The 13512-nt window shown below is 39.2% G+C and overlaps 1 protein-coding gene across 27 annotated transcripts in view; it reads right to left on the bottom strand.

The window, feature by feature from the left end:
- The window catches only part of ZBTB20 (zinc finger and BTB domain containing 20), an 838376-nt gene that overhangs the window by 285119 nt on the left and 539745 nt on the right, over positions 1–13512 (bottom strand). For 3 of the 27 annotated variants that reach the window (XM_040224229.1, XM_040224248.1, XM_040224299.1), the window contains exon 2: positions 12773–12898. The exons of 22 other annotated variants lie outside the window; for them this stretch is intronic. The gene's annotated coding sequence lies outside the window, so the exon portion shown is untranslated. Of the gene's footprint in view, positions 1–12772; positions 13507–13512 lie in introns of those variants that run through there. 2 more of the 27 variants (XM_040224238.1, XM_040224341.1) reach the window with 1 other exon arrangement.

Genomic DNA, 13512 nt, shown 5'->3' with positions numbered 1-13512 from the left:
ACACCCTTTCTCTAAATGGTGCCACTCTATGCTGTGCAGACAGACAGGTTTGACAGGCAGGGCCATCTATTTCACACTCCCTATGCCAACTGCTGGGAAAAATTAGTCTCGGTAAGTACCCGGGATTGACTTGCTGGGGAGGCAAACGAGTTTGGCACTTAGGAGGTATTTTCCGTATCAGAACTTGGGATGTAAACCTCACAGAGGGTTGTTCCTATTCAAAATGCATGAAATCAAGAGAGTCCAAAAATGTGTACTAGTAGTCTACTTCAGGGCATACGCTATGCTGAAACCAGAAGATAAAGAGAAAAGCAAAGCATGGTCTTCTCTAGAAGGAGTTCTGTGTAGGCAAGAAAAGGCAGTCACTTAAAGAGCCATAAGATAAAATGGGGCACTTGTCTTAGGAATGGAACACAGCAATGTGTACATATGATTCTTGGCCAATAAAAAAGTTGAATACAGATGTGATATGCTGGCTAAATTGTTACCCTTCAAGAAATGTCAGAACTGTCTAAAGAAAGGCCAATTGAGTCCATGACTGATAATAATGGCACACAGCAAGAGACAAGTTAATGAGCACCATTTCTTACAACCAAGTACAAGGATACCTCTGGGATCTCTGAGACTGTTTAAGAGTAAGACAAAGCTTGGGATGTTCTTGAAATCTCTGCTAACATATAGTCTCTACTGAGGCTTCCTTTTGATGTTGATCTGGTTTAACTGCAGAAGGAAGGGAGAAAATGTGGGAAAAGGGTTCTACCACTATTTCAGGAGTTAGATAGTGAAAGTTAAGAGTTATATTGTTGAGAACAGTCCTCTAGAATCTCTGTGAGCAAATTAGCACGCTTTGATATGCAGGATTTCCCACAGAGTCTTGCCTATCAGGAACCACAAGTGTGAACCCAAAGGAGTCTGTGTGTCCCCTGAGTTTATTCCCCAAGGAGTCGAACTTCTAGAGCATATTACATTGTTCAGGAATATAATACAATTAAGCCCTTACTGATTAGAGGCTTGAATAAGCCTGAGGGTCCATTCTCCATACTGATCCTGCCTTATAAGTAGTGATGGACTTCACTAAAAAAGCAAAGAGGATCCCACTTTTAGGAGACATTTTCCAGTTAAAGTTATGGCGGGACTAGGGTTACAGTTGGTAGGAAAGAGACATGGAGAGTGCTGTTAATGTTTTTAAAAATGTCCCTTTTCTATTTTCACAGTCATCCTGTTTTTTGAGTTTTGGTTGCTCAACATCTGAGTGACCATAACTGCCTCTCAGTTGGCATCTCTGACTACTCTTAACCCCCTCAGTCCACACTGCACATTATAGGCAGGTTAACTCTTATAACGCTGCTTTCATTTATTTTTGCCAGCCTCACTAAAAAGTGTCAGTTATTCAGCAAATCCGTATTGAGTTCTAACTGTGTAACAGTCATTGTTCTCATCAGCCATATAACATAGATTTTAGACTCCACCTGCCTTTTTAAATTCATGTCCTAAAAATCTTCAGCACCATGGATCTCATTTCTAATTTCATTACTTCCTATACATATTAACTTCATTCCCATTGCTGTGCCTTCTTTCAGGTTAATTTCTTTTTCTTCTTTCTCCCTATTTCTTTGTTATCTGATATTACTTCACTGCATTCCATCTTCCCTTCTCTCCAAAGCACCCTTAATTTTTCATCCTTCAATGCCCAGCTTTTATAGCTACGGCTAAAGTTCTCCCTCCATTGTCAAGCCTTCCATATACCATTAGAAGCCACTCTGATGGGAATTCTCACAGCACTCACTGCCTTTCTTTACTGCTCATTTTGGTGCACAATAACAGGCTAGTGATTTCTACCTAATTAGCTTTAGGATCTAATTACTAATCTCTCCAATAAGATTATACAAACTAGAAGCTCCTTGTAAGTAGGTATGGTTCTGATGATGGTGCCTTTGTAATTATTGTGAGATATAATAATTAAGTTTAGCATCATACTTGCTTCTAAATTTAAATTGTACCTCTTCTTTTAAAAACTTTTTCTCTCTTTATGAATCCTGTCAAAAAAAAAAAAAAAGGTAACAAAAAGAGGAACACAAATACATTAAAATGTAATGGCAAGTAATATTTACCAGTTGCAATGATGTTGGATTTTGCTGTTAGTTTCTCTCCTTTTGACATGGATATTTACTATTATACATACTCTACACTAATGCCAATATTGCCTAATTAAATTTTATATTAATTAAGTTTTGGATGGTGTTAGCATCAGCCTAGGGGTAGAGCAGGTATAGAGCAAGTGAGACCAGGTTCAGGATATCAGATCTCTGATATTCATCAAGAGGCTAAGATAAGGACATTGTGGCGGCATAATGAATGGTTCAACACATGGTCTGCCAAGGTGGATGAATGCTGTTTCTTACAGATAGGGCTATCAGGTTTCAATTATGATTGAGGTAAGCATATTTTTCTCAAAATATAATCAATATAGAAAAGAATATGTGAATATGTGACATGAAGAGCAAAATCAAGAACCAAGAGTATCAGATTAAAATATAAGTGGATAATACATCTTGTAAGACTAAAGTTCAAATTTTGAATGGGAAGAAGGTTCAGGCAGAGGCATAATGAACACAGTTCTGAGGATACTGTCCGTGGATCCACAAAGGAAAAATGAGGAGGGTAAGATAGGAGAGTAAGCCTACTGTAATGACTGGATATCAATATTGAGAGTTTCAAATTAGGCAAGAGGAGAAAAATAGCTAGCAGAGTCTGGACTGGAAGACAGAATAGTAACATTGAAATTAACATATAGGTGAAGCTTAAGACCAAGGCTGAGGTAAGCAAGCATTGTTAATTGGACAGGGTGTGTGCAAGTGTGTTTGCCTGTGTGTATTTGTGCATGCACACACATGTGTAGGTATTTCCCTGACATGTATTAACTGAGAATATTAACATTATTCTTATTCTATAGCAAAAGAATAAGTGATGAAAAGCAGGATGATAATGGTAATTATAATAGCAGCTAATGTTTATTGAGTACTTACTGTATATACCAGTAAAACATATAAATATTTTATATTTATTGGATAATTTACTTTGCATAATAATTTTATGATGAAGGTATCATCCTCATCTCCATTTTAGGTACTAAGGAACTAAGGCACAAGAATGAAAGAGCATCCCTAGGATCACAGAGCTAGTGACCCAGAGACCAGAGAGCGACCCAGACCCGGAGAGTCTGCCCTCCTAATCACTCTGCTGTGCTGCCTAAATCCAGAACAACAGGAGAGTTGTACTTCCTCATGATGGAGCTTATCTACATCTACATAATCTCTCCTTTTTTATTCCCACAGATATAGATGATTTGAGGATACTCTTACTAAGAACAGTAGCACTTCTCAGAAATGTGACAATGACGTATTATGTTGTTCAGGAATATAATGAAAATATTGTGGTAACAGATGAGAGAGATTCAGCTCTTATAGACTTTAATTTTTAATTATACTATGTAACCAACAAAGCAATATTGTGGTGAAGCAGTAGAACAATAATCAGGCTAATATGGAAAGTCAAACTTTAGTCTCTGCCACTAACTGTGGGTCCCACTATCTACCTCTCCACCCTCCATTCTTTTTCAGGGTGATATAAGGGTTTATAAGATGACCGAAAACACATTTGCCTTATGAGGAGTCATAAATTCTATTACCATTGTGGTTTTCTGAATCATGATAATCCTTTGGGAATTTGTATTTAAGGCAGTAGGTAGATGGGACTTGGGACTTTCCTCCCACGTCCAGGAAAGAGAGTGACCAAATAAAATGTTAGCCATCATGACTGATAAGTTCAAACTCCAATGTCTAATTTGGTAGTGGCGTCTCTGGACAGAGTTGATAGTTAACACGGGGGCACAAACATTTTCATTAAAAACCAAAGAGAAACATACATAACTTTGAATCTTCCCTTGTTGGTCTCCTAGATCAATCCCAAAACATCATCTAATAAACATGATGACAAGTTGCAATTTTATTTAAATTTCTTTAGTATATAAACTTTCAAGTCAATTATTTTGGCTTCCAATTTTCAGCTTGACTATACCTCAGGACAGAATGGACTCCTTAAACGACTAGGGAATCATTTAAATCTGGGGCATTGTATCATCTGTACCTTACTGGGTACTACTCTAACTCTTCAGTACTAGTATTTTCACAAGTGAGCATGGGTCAAGGCAAAGAGAGGAAAGAATGGGGCAAATACTTACAAGCTGTAATCCCTGTTGTACAGGTAGGTCTAAAGGTCCCTACTTTTCTAGCCTCAACATGCTGGAAGACTCTGACCTTAAACAGAATAGAGAATGTCTTCAAGTAGGAAAACCAAAACACCTGTATTCTGAACCTGTTGGAGAGTTTCTGGCCCTTTTTAACATTTGACCTTCAATGAATAGTACAACTGCTTTTAGCCCTTAGCTCACACCAGTTGCAAAGGTGACAGATACCTGTCATATTTTAGCACAGCTTATCACCTTAACCCCTGGAGTGATAGAGTATTTATAGACACAAAGATAGAAACATAAAACACATATGTATAGGCAGGAGTCCCTTGGAGGTGGCGATTAGGACTAGGCAGTAATTTTAGCTTGAAGTTCCTATGACTTAAATAGCCACTTGAGCTCTGCTCTCACAGTTTACGATGTCAATAGAACCCCTAAATGAAATTACAGCCTTCTGATACGCAGCAGGATATCTTTCTTTGCCATGCAATATACACGGCCAGGAGAAATTGCTTTGTACATGGAGTTTCACTAAGGCAAAATTTATCATAAGGCTGCTCTGCTAAAATATCATTAGGCTGTTATTCACTGGATAACACATCTAATGACTCGGGGTGTAGTTGATAGCCATGTTTCAGTGAACACACACGCACGCCCTGATGTGAACTGGGCACTCCAGTGCTTCAAAGCACTATCGATTTCAATTCTACCATAATTTACACCTGGTTTGTTTTGCCAATAGCTTGAACCCATGCTAACACTGGAACATACACATACAAGTCTTAGAGGAATCAGAAATGAACTGTGTTGCAAAATGCATGCAGCAGACTTTCCAGGATTCTGCCTTTATCATCTCCCTTAATGCTACTTAAATATCTTATACTATTTTCTCTGTTACGTTTGTACATTTTTTCTGTTAGCACCGTCCATTCTCGGTGGTGATAGTAATCTCGTATTTTTACAAACTGTACGTACTTCCAGGGAAGGAACTGGGTGCTAGTCATCCTGGTTCCTCCAACATCTAGCACAGCACTTGGAGCACAATAGTTGCTCATAATAATTTTGTTTAAGTCTCTTCTTCCATTCTCTGTTCCATAAATGTGGTTTACTCCAGGGGTTTTCTCTCTTTTGCTTTCTACCAATACATTTTCCTTGAGAAAGGTCCATTCTTTAACTGTGATGCTGAAGCTGATGCTTTATATGACTGCTGAACTTAAGTCTACTCCTGACCTATCTACCACTTTCCTGACTAAATCCAACAGCCTACTAGGCATCAGTCTGGATGTTTCCCCAACATCTCAAATTGAACACATTCAAAGACAAATTTATTCCCTTCCTCCAGCCTACAAGACCCATTCCTCCTCCTCGTAGCTATCTTGCTTAGTTGTAGAAGGCAGGAACTTGGGAGTAATCCAAAATTCCTTTCTCTTGATGCCCAGCCCAAAGGTTATTAAAGTGTGTCCATTCTGCCTCTTATTTCTTGAACGTGTCTCTTCCTTTCTATTCCCATAGTTATTGTCCTAGTTCAGAGCTTCATTGTGTTCTGTCTTAACAATTTTAGTTGCCTCCTAACTCATTTTTCTGTCTCTCTTCTCCCATTCCTCCAATCCATCCTCCACCCTGCTGCCTGGGTGATCTTCTATAACACAATTTGATCATTAACCTTCTCTACTTAAAACTTTTAAATGGCTCCCCACATACCCTAGGACGAAGTTAAAAGTCTTTGCATGGCAATCAAGACCCAACAGGATTGTTCCCTGCCTACATTGATAGCATAATTTCTCCACACTCCTCTACTAAACGTTAGTGATACTGGTCCCCAACTCTGCGGTGCTATTTCCTACTGAAGTGTCTTTGCCCCTGCTGGTCCTCTTACTGAATGTCCTTCTTCCCTCTGACCATTTGGGAAAATCCTTCAAGGCTTAGAAGGAATTTATTAGCTCTTTTATGAAGCTTTTCCTAACTCTACCGCAAAGTACATTCAGGTAAACTTTTGCCCTTTTGTGCCTCCAAGGTTCCTGGAGCATCCTTCAGTTATGATTCTTAGCATATGGCATTATCCCAACTTGTTTCCCTATCTGTCTCTCCACCAGTGAGCAACTTGAGGTCATGCCTTTTCATTTTTGTATTGTCAATGACAAGACCAGAACTCTCACAACAGCATAGAAAGGCCTGCGTGCTCGGCCTCTCACTGCTTCTCCTCTCACGTCTACCACTCTGCTGCATGCCCACTCTCATCCTGCTACAAAGAAAGACTGCCTTGTTACCACTCAAACTTGCCTGACACAGTCCTGTCCAGGGCCTTTGCACTTGGTAGCTGCAGATCAGAAATGCCTTTGCCGAGATATCCGCAAGACTTGCTTCTTCACCTTTCTCAAATGTTGTCCCCTTAGGGAGGCATTCTGTTTCCATTCTTTTAAAATCGCAACCTTAGCCTTCACACAACTTCTTTGTCTCTCTCTCTCTCATTTCACTTTTCTCCATAGCACTTACCAGTGCTAACATACTTTATATTTTACGTATGTACCTGTTTGTCATCTTTCTCCCTTGCCTAAAATTCAAGTATTTTGAGAATAGAGACTTCTGTTGGTTTTGTCTACTGTAGTATCCCTAGCCCTTGGAAAAGCCCTAGGTTCACAGTGTGTGCACCTTAATAAACACTTATTAATAAATGAATCAATCTTTAACTACTAGAACAACACCTGACACAGAATATGGTTCAAAAGTGTTTCTTGCATTAATAAGTATATGAGTGAATGAATGAATGTTAAATCTGCGTTTAATGAATGTAAAGAAGAGACAGTCTTTGTAATCTGATCCTGATAACAATGCTGATAAATAAGTCAAATGGGTACTATTATCCTCATTAGACAAATGAAGTAAATGAATAAGGTTAGGAGCCTAATTTAAGGCAATGTGGGTAGTTGAAGCTTTGCTACTCTTTTCCAATTCACTGTTAAAAGGAAGAGACATTTTTTTGCACTCTGTTCATGATGTATGTCTAACATTTATTACACTATTTTGGTTCCTTTTGACTAGGAAGGCAATTAACAGGAGATGCAAGGTGCTAACACTTTTTATTACAATTTGTGTCTTTCCTTATTAGGTGCTTTTCATAAAAACAGATCCTTTTCTTTCATTTTCAAAAGTGGATTAGGCACTCATACAATTTTGCCCCTCAGAGTTGTTTGTACATGACTACCCAAGAGGGGATCATGCTACAAATCCTGCCAGAATGAACTGGAAGGTGAGTGTGGCATTTGTAGACTGAAAATGAACAGGTTGTTTGGTGCCAAGTTTGAGCTAATGGAGATGTCCTCTATGTGTTAACACCCAAAGGAGAACATATTCAACAACAAAACATTTCAGTTTTTGGCATGTCTATGGAGAGTTAACTTTCCATTGTTCAAGGGTTAATTATCCATTATGTGAATCATTTCTCTTTCTCCCTCTGGCTGCTCACATCTAGGAATTCAGTTTACTAGAGGATAAAGGGGAAAAATAAAAAGAGAAGGAAATAAAACCAGTACATTTCATTTATATATATTAGAGGCTCTAGAAAAGAATTCAGTGTAGGAGACAGAATTAGATGGAGCTTAGTGATTGCTAAGTTGATTGACCATTGATGACAGATATAATTAAATTTCACAAGATATTTTGGATTCTTTTAATTATTGTTTATTAGGGTCAGTTTGTTGTATATGAAGTTAGTCTCTGGATGTTATTCATGTCATCAGGGTACGGTTTAGGGTGCTGGAATGGTTCCCTCTCCTCCGATGTGTCCAGAGCACCAAATGTGCCCTAGGATGCTCCAGCTTACTGATTGAAGAAGCACCTAGAGATCCCACCAATTTCTTTATGCATTCATGAGAAACAGTTGCACTTGGCTATTGTCAGTTATTATTTGCCTAAGACAGGGCATTTAATTAGTACTTGTTAAGCCTGGAAAATCCCATGGATGGAGGAACCTGGTAGGCTGCAGTCCATGGGGTTGCTAAGAGTCGGACACAACTAAGCGACTTCACTTTCACTTTTCACTTTCATGCATTGGAGAAGGAAATGGCAACCCACTCCAGTGTTCTTGTCTAGAGAATCCCAGGGATGGGGGAGCCTGGTGGGCTGCCGTCTATGGGGTTGCACAGAGTCGGACATGACTAAAGCGACTTAGCAGCAGCAGCAGAAAGATAGTGAAAATGATTGGGCAGCCTGTCCTCTCGACTCTTTCTTTACTGTGTTGTCTGCCCCAACCCTCTCCTGTCTAGTTCATGGGTATTCATAGCTAGTCCTCATGCTTTTCCACATCTGATGTCAACCTGAGCTCCTTAGATGTTGAGTTTGAGGAGAGGAAGAACCACTGACTGACTATAAGCAAATACTGACAAACTGGAGAAGCTTTTGGTCAATATGATACTTTACACGTGAGTTTGGTACTTTCAGACTGCAGGAGCAGACCAACCTAGGTATTCGGCACCCTCATGAGTCCCAGGAAATGAATGGAGCTACTGCATGCTCAAGACTGGAGATTAGAAAAGCTACCTTGGCAAATGATGCCGTCAGCTAGTTGGAAGATCTAATATGGGAGTTTAAAGGATTCCGGTACAGAAGAATTTACTGATTTGTTTTCTGGACATATTTCTTCCTTATGATTAGCAATATGTACTCAGTGTCAATACACTGCCATACAGATATCATCCATGCATTCATCCATCCATTCATTCATCACCTAGTCATTGATCCTCCACTCAGATTGAGGCAATTCAACATTGGTTGGAAGGGAGATAAATAAACATAAAATGTAGCACCTGCCCTCTAACCACTTGTAGTTTCCTACGTATAAAAAAACTTCAATACAAAGCAGTATATGATGTGTCAAATGAAAGCTACAGATTTTTAAAATGCAATTAATGTCAGAAGGGAAAGTTCACTTTTAATCTAGGTTTTTACAGAAAGCTTCAAAGTAAAAAGTGTGACTTCACAAGGATATGTCTTGGCTGGGTATCTTGAAAAGGTATCTGGGAAATTATAGTTGCTGATGTTGATATGTAAATACAGCATCAAAGTATTTAATGTACAACTAAATCGCTGAGAAACTAGAATAAACTGGGTCATTTGGATATAAATTCACTCTTACAAAATAAAGTGAATCATTAAATATATTATGAATTTTCAGATAATTAAAAGCAACTTAATTTCTTTCTACTTAATTTTAAACTTCTTTATACATATAGCAATTAATATTTTGAAGTTGTACATAAATAGTTTAGGCTCATAATTTAACATGTGTGTTTGATGAAGGATAATTACCAATCTTATCAGCTAGCCAAATCTTATCTTTTGCAGATACTGTTCATAAATATTTGTGTAAAATTTCTGTGTTGTCAGTGTGATAGAACATCAACTACGTTTCACTTATGGTTAATTTGTAAAACATTTGATTGAGTTCAGAGGCAAGTTAACCTAAGGATTTGGTTATATTTTTAATAGCTGAATATAGGTATGTTGCCTGGGGAAGAAATGGCAATCCACTCCAGTATTCATAGAGGAACTTGGCAGACTACAGTCCAGGGGGTCGAAAAGAGTTGGACACAACTTAGCAGCTGAGCATGAGCACAGGTATACACAATACAGATTATACACAAGATAACATACATATATAACCACATGATACAATGGGTCTATGCCTTCTTCCTAATGTTTAAAAACAGGTATCTTTTAAAAGGAATCACATAAATATCAAAAAGCATTTCTATATAAACAAGAAAGAATAATTTCTTATTGAGATAATAATAATTCTGTCATTTAGAAATGCTATTTGAATCTATTTGTGACTGCCTAATTAAATGAATATAACACATGGGAAGTGCTTACAGCAAAAATGCACATGCAGGAAAATAGACATTTTATAACATGCATCTTCTGAAATGAAAATAAAATTTTTAGAATCAGCACTCGGAAAATTGAATTATCAATAGTACATTATGGAGGTTTATAACACAGGTTTTGAAAAGATCAGGTAACTATTTACAACCATTTCAATGGAAAGAAATACATCATTATCTTGCCTTTCTATCAAAGGTGTACTGATCAAACTCTAACTTAAATACTCTAACTCAGCCATGGAATTCTTTCTTCCACAGCCACGTGGAACTCCAGGTCTTGGCAACAATAAGGAAAATTTCTCTGGCAGGTTACCTTTTTAAAATGTCATCTTGGGATATAATCTTAGATATTTGTGTTTACCTACTTTCTGCTTAAATATGCTCACAACATTTTGTGTACAAGCACAGAGGATTTCAATAGTAAAACGTTTTCTAAATGTTAGCTATCCAGCTTACCCTTAGTGCAGTCCTAGCAGATATCATCTCTACCAGAGATAACGGACAATTCTCCCAGGAGTCTGGGAGCCTGGGTGTTAACTGTGGAAGGCACAACCTCACATAGGTCTTGGTAGTAATGGATAAAAGTGAGTTACATTTATATATCACACTTTAAAATATTTTAACACTATTTTCCCTTTCAGCTTCTTTCTTCAGAAAAACAGAGAACTAATGGAAAATCCCCAAGAAATATTCCACATACATGTAGTATAATTAACATGGCCTAACTGAAATAAGCAAGTTTTCCATTAAATACCATCAAACTTCGAGCATACTTGTACTAATAAAACTTTGGGACTGCTTCCTATCACAATGACAGCTCAGGAATTTGATGTGCCTCACAAACTATAGGAACCATGAAAGTAAGCTGACTGTGTTCTAGAGGTCACTGACAGAGCCCGATGAGGCTGTTAGCAGGGGTCAGTGTCTGTAGGGAACATGGGACTATATAAGCATGAGGTGGTAAGGCATCCTCCTGCCAATTCAGGAGAGCTGCAGGAGACACAGGTTCAATACTTGGGTTGCGAAGATCCCCTGGGAGGAAGAAACGGCAACCCATTCCAGTTTTCTTGCCTGAAAAATCCAATGGACAGAGCGGCTTGGTGGGCTATGGTCCACGGGGTTGCAGGAGTTGGACATGACTGAGCATGCATGAGTTCTATGGTTAAGAATCTGAATTACCCAGAGCAGCAAACAAAACTCCAAAAGCTAAGTATCGATGTGATATGCTGAATGATTGTACCAGCTTGGACAGGAGTCCACACAACAGGCACACACAATACACAGCTGGTTAAGTGCAAAATCAACTAGTGCGACAGCATTTCCAACTGTGAGGAAGAATCTACTGGCAATGTGTTAATAGCAAGGAAGACTAAAACAATAAAATAGCATCTCTTTCCAAATATTTAAGAACATCGAGTGAGTGCCCCTTAGGCTGGGTTGTGGTTCTTGGAAGTTTTAGCCTATGAGAACCATATTGGGGACATCAAAGACTCCTCCTTGCCTCCAAAGAGCAATTCACTTCAGATGCTGCCACACAGTCAAATGCTTTTATGGCCACCATGTTTTTTTGGTTTTTATTTTTTCCACTCTTAATATTTTGGAACACACTGGCTTCTTAAAATTGGAAAGAATACAAGAAAACACAGTGAGATCAAATACCTCTGAAAAAGCAACTAAGTAGGGACCTGATGGTAAAAGATAAATACACGTTCCAACTGAAACTCCACTTCCAGGGAGAGTGTGAATTATTAACAAGGACATGGAAGGCAAGTATTGGCACCAGAAGCTAGTCTGTTGACTTCTCTGCTAGTCTCATATCACACAGCGTGCCACCACCCCCATCTCATTCGTTCGACAACTTCAGAGCACACTCAATCAGAGGCTCTTATATTGAGGACGATACTATATTTGGGTTTAATACTGTGAGGACAGTCATCTAGTTTTCCTGTGTCATGATGATAAATTTCCCTGGAACCAAATAAGGATTCCCTTTGCATTCTTCTGTTTAATACCATGAATGCAGAAGAATAAAGACAAGGGTATGACAAATAATATTTTCCAAAGGTTGGGTGGGGGAAGTTTCCCAAACATTTAAAAACAGCCAGTTCTTAGCAAAGTGATCTTCAGAAGAACAGTATTAAACAATATTCTTGTTCCACGCAGCCACTTTTACTCCTTGCTTAACTGGGTACGTTACGTATTCTGAGCATAATGTAAATGTGCAGAGGAGAGATGCACGAAAAGCTGGTAGAGAGAAACTCCAAACGGATCCTGAATCCCACTTTCACTTCCCCCTCCTATAACCCCATCTGCTACCTCCCAGCCCCACTCACTCACCTATCTTTCTCCTCCCACCAGCATGTTTGCTAGGCATGTCAAGGCTGACATCCATCGGTGGCAGCATGAAGCCTAAGCCTGCAGGCTCCTCCTGAGCACAGACTCAAGGCTCAGCCATTGTCCATAGAGTGCTCTCAGCTGTACATAGTAAAATCTTCATCAGGCCGTTGGATTGTTTGGTAGCTTTTCTTAAAAAAAAAATTCCATTTTTTTTTCCATTTAAAAAACACTCGTTATTTTCTGACTGCCTCAGAGACACCAAGAATAGAATCCTTGACACATCAAATTCTGGAACCTCACCACTCACCAGGACTGTGGTTCCTGATCCAAGGAGTGTCGCCTGAGAATCAGCACAGACTCCCGAGGCTGTCCAGGCCTGGCTGCTAAGCTCCCTGCTTTGATTAGTTCGTCGAGTTCACGGTGTTCCAGAGTGCTGAAGCACAGAAATTAGGGAGGGGAGGTGGAAGGAAAATCACTGGAGCCTCTTACGATCTAACTTCCACTAACTGAGAGGAAATGTCTTATAAATAAACAACAGCAAGAGAAACAAAAAAAAAAAAACCCATCCCGTCCTGCCAGAGGAATGTACATTATTGTCTCCCGACGGAAAACTTTACACCACACCAGAATGCAGCCATTTCTCCTGAAACTACCTCCCTCAAAACAGAAAGGAAAAGAGAATCAGAAAGAAAAGGAGAACAAAAAGAGATTTTTTTTTTCATCTCCTTGAATTCTGTTGGGAAGTTCATGTCAGTTCCCAGTAGACACATAAGCAGTTTCAACAGTGTCACTGTTCTAGGATTTCTTGTGGAGGCTGCTTATTAGCAAAATTTCATTTCTGCCCAGATGACTGCTGTGCCATCCGGACATTTTCAGAAGGGAAGTTCAGGGAAGGGGGGGAGGGTGCGATTGTGGAGGAGAGGAAGAAGAGAGGACAAAGGAACATTCCTGATGAACCGGAATGCCCCAGACACGGTCATGAAAAAGCCAGCCCCCGCCCACCACCCTACTATTGCTTGTTGAGGGCTTGGTGATGCAGTGTGTTTA

The sequence above is a fragment of the Oryx dammah genome, unplaced genomic scaffold, assembly GCF_014754425.2.
Source record: "Oryx dammah isolate SB20612 unplaced genomic scaffold, SCBI_Odam_1.1 HiC_scaffold_2, whole genome shotgun sequence".
In the NCBI taxonomy this organism is placed as follows: Eukaryota; Metazoa; Chordata; class Mammalia; order Artiodactyla; family Bovidae; genus Oryx; species Oryx dammah.
Note: the sequence above shows the minus strand (reverse complement) of the source record. Positions and strands in the feature narration are given on the sequence as shown.